The sequence below is a fragment of the Meriones unguiculatus genome, chromosome 15 (assembly GCF_030254825.1).
Source record: "Meriones unguiculatus strain TT.TT164.6M chromosome 15, Bangor_MerUng_6.1, whole genome shotgun sequence".
Taxonomy (NCBI): Eukaryota; Metazoa; Chordata; class Mammalia; order Rodentia; family Muridae; genus Meriones; species Meriones unguiculatus.
The window spans coordinates 43,331,330-43,345,518 of record NC_083362.1 but is presented as its reverse complement, the minus strand read 5'-3'; positions in this window follow the sequence as shown (position 1 = coordinate 43,345,518).

Below are 14,189 nucleotides of genomic sequence, written 5' to 3'. Positions count from 1 at the left end.
CTTGTTGTGTACAACATATTTTGGATATATGCCTAGGAGTGATATAGCTGGATCTTGAGGAAGTGCTATTCCTAATTGTCTGAGAAAGGGCCAGATTGATTTCCAATGTGGTTGTACAAGTTTACATTCCCACCAGCAATGGAGGAGGGTTCCTCTTTCTCCACATCCTCTCCAGCATGTTTTGTCACTTGAGTTTTTGATCTTAGCCATTCTGATGGGTGTAAGGTGAAATCTCATACAGTATATACTCACTTATAAGTGGATATTAGACATATAATATAGGATAAACCTAATAAAATCTGTACAGCTAAAGAAGCTAAGCAAGGAGGACCCTGGGAAAGATGATCAATCCTCATTCAGAAAGACAAAATGTGATGAACATTGGAAGAAGGAGAAAACAGGAAACAGGACAGGAGCCTACCACAGAGGGCCTCTGAAAGACTCCACCCAGTAGTGTATCAAAGTAGATGCTGAGACTCATAACCAAGCTTTGGGCAGAGTGCAGGGAATCTTATGAAAGAAGGGAAAGATAGTAAGACCTGGAGAGGATAGGAGTTCCACAAAGAGAGCAACAGAACCAAAAAATTTGGGCGCAAGGGTCTTTTCTGAGACTGATACTCCAACGAAGGACCATTCATGGATATAACCATGCTCAGATGTAGCCCATGGCAGCTCAGTGTCCAAGTGGGTACCCTTGTAAGGGGAACAAGGACTGTCTCTGACATGAACTCAGTGACTGGCTCTTTGATCACCTCCCCCTGAGGGGGGAGCCGTCTTACCAGGCGACAGAGAAGGACAATGCAGCCAGTCCTGATGAGACCTGACAAGTTAGGAAGGTGAGGAGGATCTTCCCTACCAGTGGACTTGGAGAGGGGCATGGAAGGAGATGCGGGAGGGAGCCTACAGTGGGATACAAAATGAATAAACTGTAATTAATATTAAAAATAAAAATTTAATTAAAAAAGAACACTTGCTGCTAATTCAGGAGACACCAGTTCCATTCTCTGTACCATATTAGGTGGCTCACAACAACCATGTCAGCTCCAGGGTGGGATCTGTCAACTTTTCCTGCCCTCTGCAGGCACTGACAGTCCCCACCACACACACACACACACACACGGACTGGAAGGGTTCTCAAGATGAAGGTGCTTTTGGCTAAGCCTGACAATCTGAGTTTGGTTCGAAGGACCCACATGGTGGAAGGAAAATAATGAACCCCAGAAGTTATCCTGACCTTCACAACTCATGTTCACACATGCGCTGAGTTCTTAAAAGCTTTAAAAGGAAAAATTAAGGCCGGTGGTGGCGGTGGGCAATGCCAGCACTCGGGAGGAAGAGGCAGGAGGGTCTCTGTGAGTTGGAGGCCAGCCTGGTCCACAAAGGGAGTCCAAGACACCAAGGCTACACAGAGAAACCCTGTCTCAGAAGGCTATTAAACAAATAAAGGGTAAGAAGAAGGAAAGAAAAGAGTAAGGTGGGTTGCTGGTTTTGTTTATTCTGTTTTATACAGAGCCTCACTCTTGCCCAGACTGGCTTTGAACTCTTGGGCTCAGAGCATCCTCTTGTATTAGCCTTTTAAGTAGCTAGGACTAGAGAAAACTGATTTGTTTTTGTTGATTGTTTTTTTGACACAGGGTTTCTCTGTGTAGCCTTGGCTGTCCTGGACCCACTTTTTAGACCAGGCTGGCCTCAAACTCTCAGCGATCCACCTGTCTCTGCCTCCTTGAGAGCTGGGATTAAACATGTGCACCACCACACCTGGCTCTGATATTTTACAGTGACACTGAATATATACTGATATACAGCCACACTCATGTGCATGTGTACACAAATATACACAAAATAAACAAAAATAGCATTTACTCTTTTCCCAGGAGATCCTTTCTCTATGCTCTCCCCATCTCTATTCCTTAACTCCTCTTTGTCCTGTAAGACTGACTCAGTGTTACATTACCAAGTTCATCTGTTTGTGTTGTCACAACAGAATACCTGGACCGGGGATTGAATTCAATAGTAAAGTGTTTGCCTCACGTGCATCCTGTCCCTTTCTCCCAAAATAATAACATTTGAGACTAAGGTAATTTTATAAAGGCAAGAGGTTTTTTGTTTGTTTCTCTTCTAATGGCTGGCATGTGGGTGGAAATGCTTGCACATGTAAAGAGAGGTCGTGATAAAAGAAGAGGCAAGAAGCCAGGTATGGTGGTTTGAAGGAGAATGGACCCCATAGGCACAGTATGTTTGAATGCTTGGTCCACGGCTGGTGGAAGAATTTGATAAGGACTAAGGGGTGTGGTTCTCGTTGGATCTTCACTTTGTGCTGGTTTCAAAAGCCCATGTCATTCCAGTTAGCGCTCTCCTTCCTTCTCTCTCTCTATACTTTTGGTCTTCCTCCCTCTCCCTTCCTCTCTCTCTGCCTGTAACTTTTGGATTAGGATATAATAATCCCTATAGCTTCTGTTCACATGCCATGCCTACCTGCTGCTGTGTTCCCTGCCATAACGGACATGGACTAAACTTCTGAAATTATAAATTTTGGTCATGGTGTCTCTTCACAGCAATAGAGCAATAACTAATACAAGGGTTAAGTCAAGCTTGTTTTTCTTGGTTTTGTTTTATGGGTGTGGACATCTACATATGAATGTTGCCAGTAGAGGCCAAAGGACAAACCTCACATGTCATCCCTCTGAAACCACACACCCTGTCTTGTGTTTATGTTTTTTATTGTCATTTTGTTCAAGACACAGTGTCTCTGTGATCCTGGAGAAAGGCTCAAAAGGTTGGAGGTGACTAATCACTAATTAACGCTCATGTGGAAAAGCTAGAGGGCATCCTTGGCAGTGTGGAAATAGTGTTTCATTTCCTGCACCGAAGACCAGAAGAGGCTTGATGATGAGGTCTGGGACTTGAGTAGCATAGCTTCAGGGTGGGGACATATTCAGCTTCTGTATATCTGTTCCACAAAATTGCCTCAACTGGGAAGGATTGTCATCCTGGAATAGGCCCCCAACTCTGGGCCAACAAGGGTGGGCTAATCTTCCTTGTGAAAATCTTTTGTTGTGCTGTCCTTTGTGTGAAGATGCGGAATCCTCTGCCTCATAAGACAAGTGTCCCATTCTGAAACTTCCTTTACTTTCCCTCCTGAGCATCAGACCAACAACTGGGATGAAGTCATTAAGTGCTTAGCCAAGAAAGTCCTGTGTGTACTTGTAAAAAGGAAAAGGACAACTCAGAGAAGACAAAAGATCTATCCTAAACGTACTATTATGGTGTAGTAAGCCTGGCATAAATAGCTGAGTATTGGAAAGAGGTTAAAGCTCTACTTACATATTTTACATTTAGAACTGGAAGCTGGATGGTGCAGGGGTCATGTAAAACATTTTACAGCTGTGGCTTTCAAAGATAAGTATGTTTTAGCTGCTTGCACAGGAGCTGCCTAGTGCCTCTGTAACAGTAAATATAAGAGCCTTTAGCCTTGGCCACATAGGGAGTTTATGAACAGCTTGGGCTAAGCCTGTCTCAAAAGCCAAAACAGGGCTGGAGAAATATAGTTCAGTAGTTAAGACCATCTACTGTTTTTATTTTTTGTTTGTTTGTCTGTCTGTGGACCAGGCTGTCCTCAGACGCAGAGATCTGCCTACCTCAGAGATCTAGGATTAAAGTTATCAGCCACCCCGCCTGTTTGAGCACCTACTATTCTTACAGAGGACATAAGTTCTGTTCTCATGACCCAGGTAGGACAGGGATCTGACACTGTCTTCTGGACTTCAGAGCCTCTGTACTCACAAACTCACACAACACACATACACACACACACACACACACACACACAGTACTAAACCAGCCAGCCAGGGGAAGATGGCTCAATGGCTAAGAGCACCAGCTTCTCTTTTAGAGGACCCTGGTTCAATTTCTAGTTCCCACATGGCTGCGTAACTTCAGCCCCAGAAAATCTGACACCCTTTCTGGCCTCTTCAGGTAGTGCATGCAAGTGGTACACAGGTATACATCTGGGAAAACCACCCACTTATTAAAAAAAAATGTTTTAAAATGTGGGAGATGGGGAGGGCTTTAAGTGTTACAGCTCTTGGGGGAAAGGTTTCCCCAATAGAAGTGTTGCAGCTCTGAAGGGAAATGCATCCTGGCTTTCAAGAGCCAAGGGATACCACAAAATCATACCACAAAACAAGCCTCACACAAGAGATTTATTGGGAGAGACACAAGCTGCTTGGGCGAGAAGCAGCAGAAAAATAAGAGAAAGGAAGGCTTTATATAGGGTTTCTTGGGGGTGGAGTTTTCCAGGGTGGAGATTTCCACAGTGAGGACTGGTGCAATTTCAAGCCCTGAGTTTGGGACAACTCTAGGGATTGATGGGTTTGGGAGTTCAGGATAATAGAAGTTTTTGTTTCTTTGTTATGTAAATTCGTTTTTGCTTTAATCCCAAGTGTGGGATTTTAGTTGGGCTTTAGTTTGTCCACAGGCTGGGGGGTGGCCTTTGACGGCTGGTAAAAAGCTGGCCTGCCTTTTGGGGCATGGAGATCGGCGTGGTCTAGGGCTCTGAGACTACGAATATGAGTGCCCAGCATGAGAAAGTATGGCATGTGGTGCTGGTGTGTGGCGTGTAGCGTGTAACAGTTTTGAAAAAGTGGAGATGGACTGTGTGGTGGTTTGGAACAGACAGACAGAGAAGCTTTGGGCGCAGCAGCTTGGAGGAGAATGCTGGCTGCATTTGCTGTCAATGGAGATTGATAGAACCCTGAAAGAACCCATCTATCCTAAAGAGCCAGGAGAAGTAAAGGGGTCTGAGGCCCACTTCCCCACTGACCTTCTCTCTCCTACCTAGGGTTGGGGGGTTGGAAGGGAGAGGCTTTAAGGAACCCCAAATAAAATATAATTTAAAAATTGCGCACTACAGGGCTGGGGAGATGGTTCAGTGGTTAAGAGCACTGTCTGTTCTTCCAGAGGTTCTGAGTTCGATTCCCAACAACCACATGGTGGCTCACAACTATCCTGTACTAGGATCTGATGCCCTCTTTTGGCATGCAGGTGTACATGCAGACAAAGCACATAAAATAAAAATAAAAAATAAACAAAACTGTTAACAAACAAAACAAAAACCTGTGCTATAGCTCAGGGATTGGAGGGGCTTTCAAAACCAAGAAATAAGCTTGGGCTTTTTACCCTACATCTCCCCTTTCTTTTTGTTTATCATTAATAAGCAATGAAGAGTCAGAAGCTTGGGCAATGTTATCATTAAACTACTTCCTGCTGTATGGGGGCATGGAGGACCATGGGGCAAGGTTGACCTTCACCACTAAAACATAATCAGGAATTATAGGCCCCTGGCTTGTGGCTTGGGGCCAATAATCTGTAAGAGCAACTGAGTAATAGTCTAGTTAGAGATCTTTTGGATCTGTTAAAGAAATCTATAGCATGGTGCATTTAGTAGAACGAGGAAAAGAAGGAGAAAGAGGGTTAAGAAAGGTAGTGGCCAAGTGAATAAACTGTAATTAATATAAAAAAATACAAATGTAATAAAAAAAGAAGAGTAGCCTATTCCATACTGGGTTTGTCAACAATCTGCTGAACAGAGCCATAGGACTGCTCCTTACTTTTTGGAGATCCATCTAGGATTGTCAGATCATATCTGCTACTGTACCTGACTGGTGGACGTACAAGCAACATTTCTCCCTGAGGAAGAGGCAAAGACTACGTTTCTCCATTGTTAGAAAGTCCAATCCTCGCCTATTTTGTAGCACCACAGCGGACAGTGAGTCTGTTTGGCCCTGGCGGCTGAGGATGGTCTGAGGCACCCACTGGAGGAGCTGGGTGAACCGAGAGGAAAACTGATAGTAGGTAGTTGGGGAAGCAGTTACTTCTGCTCTTCTAGTGGCAATGTCAGCAGTTACAACAAGGACCTGAACCACTCATGTGTCATGCGTGCTACTATAAATTCCATGATGGGAGCCGGCAAGGGTTCTTCATCAGGTACTACTCCTAGTTTTGGAAAAACAAAACAAAACAAACAAAACAAAACAAAAACACCAGGGAACAGGCCCCAGACCACCTAGTAGGTAGGCAACCGGAAACTTGAGTGCCTGTGGATTGACGCACTGAGTACATTCAGGCCCAGGGGCCGGGTGGTGGTGAGCAGGGTCAGCAAATTAGTACAGTCTGAGGAATCCAGTGTGTCCCTGAGGAGTTAAAGCAGTCTGCAATGCCAAAGAGAGGGCTGTGGGAGAGATGGGGATGGTCGTGATGCTTGGCTCAGAGCAGTTAGTGAGCTATTGGTTAGAGGTAGGGGTCTCGTGAACATTAAATTTCCATATGAGAGAGTTACTCTGGACAGGAATAGATAGGAAGAAGGAGAGGAGGAGAAAGCAAGTTTAAATATAAAAGCCAGAGAGAAGACACTTACTGAGTAGGTGAGGAGACATGGATAGTTAGAGCAGGTGGAGGGAAGGGGCAGCCGGCAAGGCAGACTCTAGAATTTTGAACTAAATATGATGGATGGCAGAGGCCAGCAGAAATGAATGATTTGTACACACCTTGAGAGTCAGATCAGCAACCTGAGCCAGTTTGAAATCTTGAGCCGTGGGCATGGCTGAAAGGCAAGTGTGACATCTTCTGTGAATCTTACCTGAAGAGAGAGGTCTTGGGAAGGGAGTAGTGTTTGGGCACTCTGAATGCTAGTTAGGAGAGCTGGTGAAAAGAAAAGACTATAGTGGGCGACCCAAAGACTAACCTTTTTTATTTGAGTATAAGAAGTTCATCTGTAGCCAGAGCATGCAGACAAGGAGCCTGTTTTTGGATAGGATGGTCTATTTTTTTGTTTGTTTTTTTTTTGTTTTGTTTTTTAATATATAAATATGTATGTGCAAGGGAAGACCCTAGTTGATAACCCACGACCACAAGGGCATATTTCTTCTTTTCTGTAACAGAGAAGGGGTGAGTTCCGTCCAGAAGATGTAGGGGAGGGCTTGTTGAAGCTTACTAAAGGGCTTAGCAATGGGTGGGAGGAGGGGCTCGTGTGTGGGGCCAAGAGCTGCCTTATATAAAAGCCAGGCAAGAAGAGAGATATGGGGCAAGTGAGCTGTGAGGCTGGGAGGAACTGGCCTGGAGCAAGAATGAGACCAAGACGTGTCCAAACCCTGAAAATCCCATCTTGAGACCTGTCTGGGCCTGCATGTCCCAGCACACGTAGGCTTGTGACCCCTACCTCTGCCACCGTTGAGGTAGTCATGTACATTGGTGGCCAAGTTTCAAGACATGTCCATCTAGCACTTAGAATTCCTCTCCATGCAAATGAAGCATTCCCAGCACCTCAGCTCTAGCCAATGATGTACATACCCTGAAAACCCTTACCCACTTCCTCAAGGTAGCCCTTAAGCCCCCAATACTTTCTTGTTTGTTTGTTTTTTGAGACAGGGTTTCTCTGTTTAGTCTTGGCTATCCTGGACTCGCTTTGTAGACTGGCTTTGAACTCATAGAGATCTGCCTGCCTCTGCTTCCCTGAGTGCTGGGATTACAGGTGTGTGCTGCTGCACCTAACTATGCCTCCCAAAAAGGAGAGCTGTTTAACTAAAAACCATCTCAGAGAAGGCTGTTTCTCCCCTGGCACCTGACCAAAATCCTGCTAACCCACTTGTCCAGCTTCATTCCTTCAAGTCCAGCATCTGTGTCTAGATGAGCAAACCTGGCTTCACACACACACACACACACAGAGAGAGAGAGAGAGAGAGAGAGAGAGAGAGGAGAGAGAATCCAAGAGACTAAGAAGCCAGCCATCCTCAGGAAGGATAGAATTTGTTCTTCATAATAGGGATTAAAAGCAACTAGATTAAATATTTCCTTTCTAGGGTAATTGGCCTTGTGAGTTGGAGTAATAACTAGCCCCAGGTAGTTATCTGAGGAGTGGACAGTTGGAAGGTGAAACTCTATATCCCTGACCAATCAGAAAGTTTAATAAGAAAGAGGTGTCTGCTTGGCTAATTTGCAGGGACAAACTTCAAAGGAGAGGACCATCTAAGTATTGTATAAGCTTGGATTCAGGACGAGACAGAGTGAGTCAGAGTCTAGAGCCTGGCCAAATAGATATGAGCTATCTCGGAACTCTTGGGGTAGGACAGTCCAGGTGAATTGGGTAGAGAGGTGAGTGTCCAGGTAAAGGATATTTTGTGACTGGTGTTCAGAGGAATAGAAAAGAAGGCATCCTTGATGTCTAGGACAGAGAAATGGGAGGTCTTTGAGGGGATGGTGGAGAGGGGAGTATGGGGTTGGGTACAGGGTGAAGGGGAACCATTGCCAAGTTGAAGGTCCAGAGCTAAGTGGTCATTCCTCAGCCTCAGAAGAATGTTTACACTGACCAAAGGGAAACTTACCTAATTTTCACTAGTGGATGAGGTGCTGAGCAATCGGCGAGCTGGAAGGTGAGTCTGTTGGGGGTGGGCTGGAGATGAGGGATAGGATGCCAGTGCAGCTTAGACCCCAAGGGGGTGTGCCAACACCAGGAGAACCTATTCCACTCATGGTACCAATATAAGTGTTGCAGCTCTGAGGGGAAAGATTTCCCTAATAGAAGTATTGCAGCTCTGAGGGGAAAGGCATCCTGGCAGTTTGGACCCAAGGACTACCATACAGTCATACCGCACAACAAACCTCTCATGAAAGACTTACTGGGAGAGACACAAGAGGGTGGGTGCTTTGGGTGAGAAAAAGCACGGGACTGAGCTGGAGGCAGGCTTTATATAGGGCTTCTTGGGTGCAGAGCTTTCCAGGGTGGGTATTGGTGGGATTTCAAGTCCTGAGCTTGGGGCAAACCCAGGGATTGGTGAGTTTTTGAATCTGGAAGTGAGCTCGGACCTATTGCCTTACACTATGTAATGGCGGGAGGAGAAAAACCAATTGTATATAGTTGTCCTATAACCTCCATCTTGTGTCATGGTATAAACACTGTCCACTTATATCACACACATACATAGTAATAAATAAAAATTTAAAACAGAGACATGGCTCAGTGGTTACAAGAGCACTTGCTGCTCTTGAAAAGGGCCAGAGTTTGGTTTCCTCCACCCACGTCACGTGGCTCACAACTTCCTGTAATGCCAGCTCCAGGAAATGCAATAGTCTCTTCTGGCTTCATCGACCAGCTGCATGCACATGAGCAGATCTTCGCATACAAAATAAATCCTTAAAAAAAAAAAAATCACACCTCCCCACAAACCACCCTTCACTCTGAGTGACTTTCTGACTTTTAAGTGAACTGCTCTTCTGGGAGTGAACTTCACTTTCTTTCAATGAACTTTCTTTCACTTCTGCTGCTGTTCTTGTGTCACCTAAATCCTTTCCTATGGTAGCACAAGAACAGAAGAGAAACTTTCACTCAATAACACTGTCAGGAGTTGGGAAAGAAAATAACTAAATTTGCAAGCTCTCAAATCTATAGCAGAGGTCAGTAATAGCCCCAAACTGGATATAGTGTCTATGCGGAGAAGAGCCTGTGTAATAAAATACCCTATCAAGATCTCAGGAGACAGGCCTTGCACTCTAACAGCATGTTCTTAGAAATCTGGGCTGGGGATGTGTAGCACAGCAATAGAATGCTTGCCTTGAAATCTGGAGACTACAGTGACCCATATTAAGTGTAGTGAATGTGGTAGAACGTTGGTGAAAGATGGGAGAAGGAAGAATCAAAAGGCTCGGAGAAGGGGACATGCTAAAATATATACCCTGCAGTAAAGCCTTAAAGGTTAACAGATGACTGTACATACTCAGGCTCAGAGTAAGCTGTGTCTTAACAACAGGGAGTATGAGAGGGACACTAGCCTTCCTTGAACAGGGACTGAGACTAGGTGAGGTGATGAAGTTCTTGACTGGGGGTGTTACAAACACGTCGATGGAATGCCAAAAATCCCAGCAACCAAGATCAACTATTGTAATGTGGTATTTAAAATAACCATTTGCTTTACCCAGGTAAAACTTAGTAACCATGAAGTAAGTGTTGTGGTGTTTTTTCCTTCCGTCCCCAAGCTCCTGGAATAATGATTCATGAGACTCAAAATATACTTACAAATACCTAGGCCGTATAGGTAGGCTCTTCTCTGACTAGCTCATAACTTAAAATAACCCATTTATATTAATCTACATTCTGCCATGTCTCTGGTTACTATGCTCAGGTACTACATGTCTGTCCTCACATCTTCCCATACAGATCTCATACAGATTCTGGCTCTATCCCAGAATCCTCTCTGCCTGCTCGATGTTCCACCTCCTATTCTACCCTTTCCTATAGATAATGGTTCTAAACAATACACAAGATATCCTCTGTAGGCTTAGATTTTTCAAACATCTACTTAATTTATTTAACCTCCTTTTTCACACCCAGACTATAGGTAGGAGATTTAATAGGGAAAAGGGCTGTAGATCTTTTTTAGCTAATTCCTGATGATTAGGGTTGTTGGGTTCTTTGAGGATATACCAATCTCAGTCGTCAGCATACCAGTAGTCCAGTCAAACAGCAAAGCAGCAAACCACAGCAGCAGCAGCAAATAGCAAGCAACAGCAACAGAGGTGGTACCACTCAGCAAAAAATGGCAAGACTATGACCAAATGGCAAGAGTGTGCTGAAAGTGGCAAAACTCTGCCAGAGCAGCAAGGACGTTTCTGGAGCATTTCTCTCTTTGAAAACCAGCAAAGCGATGCTAGCCATTTCAAAGTGTAGTGATGCAAAAAAAACATTGTCTCACTGTCTGTGGGCTTCTATTTATCCTTTCTCAGAGTCCACACAAAGATGTTTTCCAGCTAGCAAAAACCACAAACCTCCACAAGGCAGTTTCCAGCTGACAAACACCATAAGCCTTTTCACAGAGGTAGTTTCCCCCCCGCACCCAGGATGGGGGGAACATTACCATAACCACACTCTTAGAACCAAAACAAAAAATACATATTCTTATGACACAACTGAGTTTCCAAGGAAACCAGAAACTTCCACTTTGATTCTCTCTACAAGTAAGCCATTTAATCGGATCCCAGGTGCCATCTTGAACAAATTTTTTTGTAACTCTTTGATTTTTAACAAGTATTTGTAATACTGAAGAAGCCTGGAGGCCAGCATAAGCTTTTGTATGCTAACAAGCGACACAGATATCTATTTGTCCCTTTTGTCAGGGAAAGGGATTTTTTTTTTTTTTTTTTTTTTGGTACAGGGGAACTAGTTTAACTTTGGCCCTAACACTCAGTCTTTAGTTTCTGTAACTCTTTCTCAGCTGAATTTACGACTTTGTTGTAAGGGCCCGAGGGAGGCAGGAATGCCTGTCAAAAGCTGGGTTGGGATATCTAGTTTGCTGCACTGGGGCTAGGGAAATGCAGGTATCTTTGGAGTAGTCTGGTCTGGAGTAATGCTGGTCTGAAGCTGAGGCTCAAGTTGGTAGGAAAGAAATTTCATTAGCAGCATCTGGTTTACATAGGATTTCAGCTAGTCCAGGGCTTGTAAGGACCACCTGAGGCTGGCATGTTTGGAGCAGTTTGCAGTCTTCAGTTGATTGAAAATCTGCTGGGATAAATGTAGACTAAAGACAGAAGGTAAAGCTGAAGAGATTATGGGACAATCTTTAGCTTGGCTGTACATTTGAGACTTTCAGGCTCTGGTTGTTGGGGTGGTAGGAGAAGTCTTAAGACCAGGAGGAGAAGAGATTTTACCCTCAGGATTAGGCAATAGGCTTAGGCTGTTGGCTGACCTCAGAGGAATACTCATCTGGAATTTGTTTGAACTGTAACAGGTGGACAGGTGGATCCAGGTCACAGCTCCCTGAAGCTTACATTGAATTTTTTAAGTTTACAAAAGAAGATGGTAGTTAAATATACATTAGCATTATTGTTTGTAATTCGCACAGAGCTCTTCACTCTAGAAAGAGCAGTTAACAGGTATCTGTAAGCAGCTGAAGTAGACTCATGACTTTAAGTGTAAGTAAAAGTTTGGGGGCCCAAAAACGATTTGGGGTTAAAAACATGAACAATCTATGTAATAAGTATAGCAAAAAAAAAAAAAAAAAAAAAAAGCCTTTGACATGTAAAAGTTACTCAGTCAGGATACCCTCTACACCCAAGGCTCCCCTTGATAACCAGAAGTCAGCGACATCATTTACTCAAGATAACCAGACATAGTCCTAGAACCCCACGACACTCGCTATTTAAGCAGAGATCAAAGAGCAGTGCTCTGCTCTGCCCATCTGGAGAGATGCCACCTTGATCTGGCCTGTGGCTGCAGAGTATGCCCCAGGATCCTGGCTCATTCAGAGACTTCTGTCAGAGACTGGACCTAACCTTTCAGCTATGATATGTCTCACAGGTGTCAGCCTTGAGGAGATAGGTTTAGGACCATAGTTAGAAATTTAAATGTGAACATTTTGTAATGACCCTCAGCATAATAAAATATAACTTTTGTTATACTGACTATGTGTATCTACCTTCTTGCTTGTGACAGTCTTCCTTCTGTCCAGATTGTTGGATGTATGTAGATGTTTTCAGCATAAAGAGAAGCATTCTTTTTTTTTTCTATTTATTTATTTTTCTCTCATACAACACATCCCAAATTTAGGCTCACTTCTCTCCACTTCTCCCAGAACCCCCCAACACCTCCTCCGTTTCCCTTCAGAAAAAGGTAGGCCTCTCAGGCTTATTGACTGAACACAGCATAAGAAGATAATAAGACTAGGCACAAACTTTCATACCAGGGCTGGACAAGGCAACCCAGTAGGAGGAAAAGGGTCCCAAGAGCAGGCAAAAGAGTCAGAGACGTAAAAGCCCTGAATACAGTCTATAGAGGGACAGGGAATCCTGCAAAAACAAATATAACCCATGGAGAGACGGGGAGCCTTATTTTTCTGATTCTTTTATTGCATACAATTATATATTACAGTTTCTTGTATGACTCAGTTTATCCAAATAGGTAAATCTTAACAAAGTTAGTAACAATAAACAGACTAGACATGTATTTTTAACTCAATTATTGTTAACCTGAGTAGACCTTAGAACTTTATAAACCTTATTTATTAAATATATTTTATTTACTAAACATATGGTTTATCTAAAATTTTTATTTTTTAAATTATTATTATTTTGAGACAGGGTTTCTCTGTGTTGCCTTGGTTGTCCTGAACTCTTTTTGTAGACCAGGCTGGCCTCAAACTCACAAAAGATCCACCTGCCTCTAGGCATGTGCCACCATCAAAAGTTTTATTTTTAGGACAAAAATCATCGTATCAAAATCCAGCCTAATCCAAAATATTTGGGAAGCCTGTTGTTGCCTTCTTAGTCTAAAAAGCAGATAACAAGAATTGTATAGATTTTTAACTGTTAAAACCTTTTTGTTATAAGTTTGTCAGTTTTTTTGAGACAGGGTTTCTTTGTATAACAGGGCCCTGGACTCACTTTGTAGACCAGGGTTGCCTTGAACACCTACCTGTCTCTGCCTCCTGAGATGTGGGATTAAATGCATGGGCCGCCATGCCTGCCTGGGTTGTTATAAACTTTATGTTTTGTTGTTGTTTTGTTTTGAGATAGGGTTTCTCTGTGCAGCCTTGGTAGTCTTGGCCTTGCTTTGGAGACCAGGCTGGCTTTGAACTCCCAGTGATCCACCTCCTTCTGCCTCCCTGAGTGCTGATTGTTTGTTTGTTTGGACTAGAAAAAGCTTTATTCTTGTCCAAGGGTCGAAATGGATAGGGACGTATAGATGGCGTAGGCAGTCAGTGCCCTGATTAGCATTGTATGCCCATTCCGAAACGAATGTGCCAAACTGCCGCCGTTCTGCATCACGGTTTTCCCATGCCGCCCCTCAGCTCCCGACCTCGCTTTCCTATCCTGAGACAGGAGAAGGTGCCGAACAGTGCCTCAGCAGTCCACCATGCCCACAGCGTAAGCCGTGGCGAAGCCCATCTTCACGCGGTCGAAGCAGCTGGGCTGGGACTGCCCGTGGAGTCACGGGCCACGCCACTGGCCCGTTACAAGTTTTAAGCTAACTTGTGCTTGGAATTTTACAGGTCTTCCCCACCCACCCCCGAAATGGTCTTACAGATCCTGAGAGAAAAAAAAAAAAATGTTTACATCGCAGCAAGAGTTTAGTATATCTACGTTCTTGAATTGGGGATTTTTTTTTTTGGGGGGGAAGGGCTTAAACAACCAAAAAAGGAGGAAGA